The following is a 6,879-nucleotide window of genomic DNA, read 5'->3' on the forward strand; positions in this document are numbered from 1 at the left end:
AATTATTAGCATTCTGGGATTTTTTTCTCTAGAGAACCTTGTCTAACACAGTTGGAATATTTTTTTAATCTCTTAGAATCTTAAATTCTATATCCATAAAATGAAAAGAGTTACATCTTGCTTAGAAAGTTCTGTGAGGAGGAAACATATTAACAAATACAATAGATTAATACTACTAACACAAAATAGGTGGATGCACTTATTGGCACATTTTAGCTGTTTAATAATGCTTACTTGTTATTATATTGCTGCTGACACAGGCTGATGCAATATGGGGACATTCTGGATAGTTAAATCATTTTTGTGTGGAGGTTGTGGGGTTGTGCGGGGATGGGGGTAGCCAAGGAGACACAAGTACATACATTGCTGTCCATAGTGCTGAACTATCATTCCTTAGGTGGGCATGACTATTGCGCTTAACCCCAGGCCATCTTTGATTCCTGCTCCATCTGTCCCAGGGATTATGATCAGGAAATGCTGTCTGATGAGACTAAAATAGTAGAATGGAAGTGTTTCAACAAGTTATTGAAAAATTTCTAGGGATCACAAAAAAGAGACGTGTCTGTTTTGTAATAGTGGGCTGTTCAAGTGTCAGTGTTAAGAATGATTTTGAGTAGTTGGGCAAGCAGATATTGCTTGAATGAAATATTATTATCAGTTGGTTGACATTTTAATAGATATTTTCAAATTTTGGCTCAGTAATATTTGTTATGTTCACATTATTATTTCTGTAAAAAAAAATCCCCAGAATTTTTAAAATGCATGTGGGCAATTTCATGTATTACAACCTTCAAAAGTATGACAAGTGTAGTAAGTTTTCTTTTTTTTCTTTCTTTTGAAAGATGAACATAAAGTTTGAAGAGCCAATATCTTTAATACTTTATATTTATTGGATAGTTTTATTATGATATGGAGTGTATTTTTTTTATTTAAACTTTCTTCCCAAACTCTCCTCTTTTACTCACAAAGCCCAGTTTCTGAATCAGCTTGGCTAGTCTACCTTCTTTCTAATGTCTGCCCTATACTTAATCTACACACCTATTCATTCATTCATTTATCCCTTTATCCATTGAGTTAGTTAATTGTGCCAACCTGGCCGATAATCACATATGGGGCTAATTGAAAGGTGGAGGGATAAATGGGTGGTGACCCTCGCCTTTCTAGTTCTCGGGTCTCCTGCCTTGTGATGGTCGCACCAAGGTGCAGCTGCCTTAACAGTTCCCTGCTTCAGCTTGCAAGATTGACTTCCTAAAAGACATCCCCAAGGAGAAGCCACATGGACCTATCCCGATGCAGCCCTGGGTGCTGGAGCAGCCGTGTGGAGACCCCTGCTAGTGCTGAGATGCTTGTTCGTTCACTGACTCAGCTTTCCTCCTGCAGTCGGCATCATTGCCTCTGTTTTGTGAGGTGGAGGACTTTGTGGACTGGTGTTGGGTTAATGGGTTAATGTTGGACTTGTGGGCTTGGGCAGCATTGGGTTGGGATGTTTTCGTGATGCACACTTTATTTACATAAAACTCTTATACATGAGTTGCTGTAGATTTTTTTCTCTAAAGTACCTAGATTAATACATCCATCTATCCTTTTATGCATCCATTAACCAATTACCACACATGCAATTATTAAGCGTCTACTAAATATTTCATATTTTGTAGGCTCTGTGGTATGATTTGCACCAAGAACGTGTTTTGTCCAGTTTCAATTCCATAATATTAAACCCAATCCTTTGATAAATACTTCTGGAATCTCCATTCCTTCATTCAAAAATATTTTTGAGTAATTTCTGTAAGATGGTGTTCTAGGTACAGGAAATAAGCAATAAATGCCTCTATTTAGCATCTGGTTTATCTTGGTGTTCCTAAGGTTGATTATCAATAAAATGATGCATTTTCTCTGTTCCTAGTATTCCAGTAGTGTCCCATCTCACTTATTTGAGTAATATTGGTGGAGACAATGAGAAAAGATCACAATCTCAAAAAAAATCACAATCTTTACACATATTTAGAAGTCACAGCCCAGACATAAGTTGTGAAAGAAAGAAAGGAATTAGCTATCTAACAATGTTGTCCCTAGTAACCAGAAAGATAGGATTTACAATTAATGCATTGGAGGAAATTCAGAAGAGGAGATTTGAAAGTGAAAAATTCTATATCTGGTTTTGTAAATCATAGATCTGAAGAGCCTATTTGACACAAGAATGGAGATAATGAGCATACAATTGGATATGTAAAGTTAGAGTTCAGGCTGGAGATACACATTTTGGAGACATTAGCATATGTCATATTTAAAGCCATGAGTCTATATGGGATTTACATATATATGTATATATACACATATATACACGCACGTGCGCACACACACACACGTATATCTCCAGAGCAAAGAACAATGATGACAATTAAATATGCATCAAAGCAATTAGTACAAAGGACTTACAGACCATATGAGCTCCAGACTCCATGATCCTGAAACCAGGGGAGCTAGAAAGAACAGGCTGATGCTTGGCTGTAAGTGCAGATTGCTCTGAGAGGGAGGCTCTGAATCAAGTGATAGAAAAATGTAGCACTGATGTAATACCCAATATTCCTCTGTTTCCTTGAAACTTCCTTGCCCCCTGCCTCCCACTATCATAACCCCAGTCCTGCCTTTCACTTCGGGCTAGACTGGAGCATGTACACTGGTACAGATAAGAACTCAGAACCATGGAATCCAGGTCAGATAACCTCTTCAGGAATAGAAATGGGAGTAATGATACCAGGAGGATAGGGGAAAGGTAGTGAGAGGGAGGAAGAAGGGGGAACCGATTGCAATGATCTATACATAACCATGCCCCACTCCCAGGGGGATGAAGAACAGAAACCATGGGGGAACAGAGACAGCAGTTGGTGTAAGATATGAAAATAATAATAATTTATAATTTATCAAGGGGTCACGAGGGTGGGAGGGTAAAAAGAGGAGCTGATACCACGGGCCAAATAGAAATTAAATTTAGAAAATAATGATGGCATCAGATGTACAAATATGCTTCATATAATTGATGTATGAATTGCTATTAGAGCTGTAAGAGCCCCTAATAAAATGATTTTTAAGAAAATTCAAAATAATTAAAAAGTGCCAGGCTTCCCAGCTGGACAGAAACTAGTGGAACCCACAAGGCTGTTAGACACCCTTTGCGTCTGGAACTGAACTCTCTCCTGTTTCTAAACTCACAGCAATGCAATAGGCTGGCCCATTAGATGAACACGAATACCAGGGCGAAACATACTCATTTGAACCATCATCAACCACAGGAGATCAAAAGTCAGCACCTGTCGGAGGATGAAGCGCAGCCATGCTGGATGGGGTCTGGAAGAACTCATGGAAATGGTATCCGCATGTGGGAGTGTTCTCACATTGTGGGGATTGCAGTCAATGTCACAAAACAAAAATGTTTATGAATTGTTGAATTAAAATGCATTTGCTCTGTAAACTTTCACACAAATCACAATCAAAAGTAAAAAAAAAAAAGAAAAGACAGTTTCTCCTCCTGGCTGAGTAGCACTTCATTTTGTGTACTTTCCATATTTTGTCTTACCTACTTATGTATGCTTTTTAAATTTTTGACCTTGTTATTTACTATAATTCTTTATCAATCAATTTACACAAGTTTTCAAAACAGTCTTCATTCTTTTTTGTTAAGTAGATGGGAGTGTACGTCTCAGATCATCAACTTCATAGTCAAGAGTTTACATCACTCATAACCCCCCCCCACCCCAAATCATTTACCCCTCACCCATTTCCAGGTTTCTGTTCTCCCTCTTGTGGAATACTGTCTTCTATTTCATCCAAGTTAACACCCATCAAGTTGTTTGCACCTTTTGGCTATTACGAAAAATGCTGCAGTGAACATTGATGCTCCAGTCTCGGAGTCTCTGGCACCATTCTTGATGAAGGCTGGGAGGCGATTAACAAACCAAGCATTCACTCTCCAGGGACCTGTGTATTTGCGAGAAGAGGTTTGTCCTCTTATGGTGGCCCAGCTCCTCTTTAAACCCTCCTTTTTTCGTCTGTAGCTCTTCTTGCCACTTTGAGTTCTTCATTCGGAAGGAAGCAAAGTGCAAATTGAGGTCACTCTCTGGTTCCTGCTAACTGTTAAGACCTTAACTTTCAGAAACATTTCAGAAATGTTCCCTAAGCATTTACAAGAAACAAGAGGTATTTTCACAGGCTTATAAACTTTATTCCGTTTTAACAAATACTGAAGTTACTGGTTTACTATACCAATAGGAATTACATGTTGCATTGTAAAGTCAAGAGCCAAAATAATTCAGGTAGCTACAGCTCTAATTAAGACTTGAATGTGTGTTGACTCCTGAGAAAATAGCTCTGCACAATCTACGGGCTATTCTTTTAAAAACAGTTTAATGACTCAAGTTCTATTAAAAAAATGAAAAGCCTTTTATGGAAAAGTTAGAGAACACTGGCTTCATTAATAACAATTGTCGGTTTCCACGAGAAGCAGATGGGTCCATTGAAAGAGTTGGATGAACACATGGATTGGCCATGACTGGAGAAGTTAGGGGTCTGTTTGAAATCTGACAGTATAACAGGGCTTTATGCAGGATCTTTAATCCTTTCTTCCTTGAGTGGAATTAAGCACTCATTTTCTCCTTCTTCTTCCTTACTACTCATTTCGCCCCAGTTTGCAAGCGCGCGCGCACACACACACACACACACATGCACACATGCACACTCAAAAACACTGAATTTCATATTGTGTTCCTAAGCTTTTGTTTGGCCTTTCCAAACGTTTCCTTATTTTTCTATTTATTCACAAATTTGTAATTATTTTGAGTGGAACCAAGTCTGCTCAACAATCCTTCACATGATTACTTCAGCCTAAAGATCGCATCCTAACCTAGTAGGGCCAAGCTCAGAAGATGACTAAAATGTTTACTTTCCTTCTAAAAGTTTTTTGGAGAACCAAAAATTAAAGCATTAAGGAAGTGAATGAACTGTTTGTGAGCCTAGTATTCTATTACACAACTCAGATTTTCAGAAGCTGCCAGATGTTTGATATCTGAAATGATATGACATATTTTAACACTATTAATTCATCTCCCTCCTTTCCCCCTTCTTTTACTCCCTGTCTCCACCTCATTATTATTTTTGTTGTTATTGTTATAACTATTTTGGTCTCCAAATGGCTACTGTATCATTTTAGACTTGATTAGGAGAATCCAGACTTTAGAATGTCTGGGTGAAATGTGGAAACATTTTTGCTCTTTCAACACAACTCTGCTCTTCAGGCTTGGTGTCCATAAAACACATTTTCCTGTGTGTTCAACCATTTTCGACAGCCACTTCATAATGAGTTTACTACTTTTGTGGGTCTCCTCTCCCTCAAATTCTATTGCTGTGATGTATGTAATATGGCAAGCACTCTGGGGTGAGAGGCTGGGAACCTGGATTCGAATCAGGTCTCTGCTATTTATTAGATGCTTGGCCTTGGGCAAGTAATGTGATCTTTCTAAGTGCCTGTTTCCTTATTTATAACGTGGAGATGATGATATCTAACATGCATTTGTCGTGATTAAATGGGATACAGTTGATAGAAAACAAGCAGATTGTAAATTGTCATGCTCCACTTAGTATGTAGGTTTTAACACTAACAGTAATAAGCATTCCGTTAGGGAAAAAATCAGTACATCACAAATTATGCTGTTGGAGACCATTAGCGTTTTTCACATGATGTTGCCGGTTTCAAATGGTTTTGTATAGTCAGACCATGACTTACTTATTAGCCTTCTTCTAAATTTGGACAATTCAATGATTTCCAAGAACAGTGCCATCAGCATGCTTATGTATCAATTACACATCTCTGTTTCTGAATATCAGCTTGGGACTTGTCTCCAGGAGGTCCCTCGCTTTCTGGAATGGTTGCCAGTGCACTCGGAGTCTGTCTCATCATCCCTGCTGCACTGCTCTGGAAAGTTTGCTTCTTTCCCCTTCTGTCCTCTCTGGAGTTCAGAAAGCCTCCCCAAAGCTTGGACAGGAGTGAGATTTCAAGATGACACGTGGGCTTTGTGGTTGCTCGCTGGATGATCAAGTTGGACTGATAATGCTAATTTGCTCTGGAGAGATTTGGTGCAGTAGAAAAGAAAAAAAAAAGAAAGGAAGGAAAAAGAAAGGACTTTGTTTGGGAAGGGATGGGAAATGCAGGATCCAGGAGAGCGGAGTAGAATAAGGGTCTTGGGGTACTTGTTCTTGCCTAGAGTTCCCATTGCTCCCCCACCCCACCCCACCTACTCCCTGTGCTCTACCCAGCTGCACCCTATAAGATTACCATGATTCCAGACCCAACTCTGCCGGAGAGTCGTCCCGTCCACACTATGCCCAAGGTTGTCTCAGCAGAAAGGTGGGGTTTTCTGTTCTCGCAGCTCTATCCCTAAGAAATGTTCCAGAAGACCTGCAACCCTCCTCCCTGGGAGGGTATCACCTTCGGCCTTTGGTTTTCGTAACGAACCCGATCCCCCTGCCTGAATGGGGCCAAATAAGCGGGAATCGCAGAGAAGATGCATGGCTCAGCCATGGAAGCCCCACAGCGACGTCTGGTTTTGTGGTACTGCTGAAGGATGCAATCAGACCCAGGGACAGAGATCACTTTGGCCGGTTGGAGAGAAAGGTCGTGGTTTTAATTTAGCTTAATTTCCTACACCAAAGAGAACTTTTCAATAGGGTATTCGACTTTTGCACCTTTAACGAGACCAGCTGCTCTGGGGCCTGCAGCAGTGAAGGGAAAACAGATTTTCTAGGTCACACTTCCATTCTGGGCATTCTGGGCATTGGTTGAGTGCTGGTCCTTTAAGGAAACCATTTCTTATTGGGGGTTTCCTTATG

This window comes from Echinops telfairi, unplaced genomic scaffold (genome assembly GCF_000313985.2).
Source record: "Echinops telfairi isolate 266 unplaced genomic scaffold, ASM31398v2 ScPeMD7_9;HRSCAF=40, whole genome shotgun sequence".
NCBI lineage: Eukaryota > Metazoa > Chordata > Mammalia > Afrosoricida > Tenrecidae > Echinops > Echinops telfairi.